Raw genomic sequence first — 685 nt, forward strand, 5'->3', positions numbered from 1 at the left:
CCATTGGTACAAGACACAGGGGTCTTCATTCCAGGGCCTTCCTGGGGAAGAGTTCTTTCAGCACACAGGGCAGGCAGTGCGCAGAGCTTCGCTTGCTTGTGGAGCCATCCTGGACTGCGTCCTTCCCTCACCCGAAAACTTGGAACCCTGCTCACTTCTGAGTCATTAATACTTTTAACTCCTTGCAACCTGCAGAAATGGCACAGCCCCAAAATCTCACAGAGGCTAAACGTGTAAGCACAAGGGAATTGTTTTGCATACAGCTCTGTGTGATAAAGAAACCTCCTTCCAAGTTTTAATATAACCTTTTTATTTAACCAACAATTTATCCCCCCCCGCTTTCTGAATTTGAGAAAGCCAGGCCAGTGTACAAGACCTACCTCCTCCTCCACAATAAACACCACACCTTTTTTAGAGTAATGCATCTGAAACTGAAGCAGTTTCTGGGGAAATGTTTTCTAACTTGACTGTGTTGCTATTCTTCAAAAAAAAAAAAAAAAAAAAAAGCAGCTTTGCTACATTGTGTAACCTGAGTGTCACAGAAGAAAAAAATAAATTGATTTAACTACCTGGCTAGTCCCTATCTACGTGAATGCCACAAACCCCTAGATAGCCTATCAGAATAATAGGGAAGGTTTACATGTGATTACTTTTCACATTTTAACTCCTAAGTTTACCAAAGGTT

Source organism: Apaloderma vittatum, unplaced genomic scaffold (genome assembly GCF_000703405.1).
Source record: "Apaloderma vittatum isolate BGI_N311 unplaced genomic scaffold, ASM70340v1 scaffold33598, whole genome shotgun sequence".
NCBI lineage: Eukaryota > Metazoa > Chordata > Aves > Trogoniformes > Trogonidae > Apaloderma > Apaloderma vittatum.